Source organism: Siniperca chuatsi, linkage group LG20 (assembly GCF_020085105.1).
Source record: "Siniperca chuatsi isolate FFG_IHB_CAS linkage group LG20, ASM2008510v1, whole genome shotgun sequence".
Lineage (NCBI taxonomy): Eukaryota > Metazoa > Chordata > Actinopteri > Centrarchiformes > Sinipercidae > Siniperca > Siniperca chuatsi.
In genome coordinates, this window is record NC_058061.1 from 17,610,916 (window position 1) to 17,611,288 (window position 373).

Here is a 373-nt window from a genome sequence, read left to right on the forward strand (position 1 = left end):
GCATGGTATGCATTTAAACCAGTAATTAGAACATAATTCCCAGGCAGCATGGCATCCATAACATCACAAACATTATATATTATGGATTATGCACAGCAGGTCTTTATGCAGCAAACCACCAGCCATGTTCCTTATTCCAACAAATATGTTATCCATTTCGTTCATCTCGCAATGTGGAAATTATTTCTCAATCTTAATAGGAAATTCAGACTTTCCATCTCAAGAATCTTCTTGATGATTTCAAGCCAGTTATCTAATGTAGACGAGTCGGACTGTGACCGTTTACTAGTGCGGGCGGAGCTCTTATTTTGAAAGTACTTATCGGATGTACTATGTCTCATTTCCTGTAACTTCATGCGGCTGATCTTTGAGT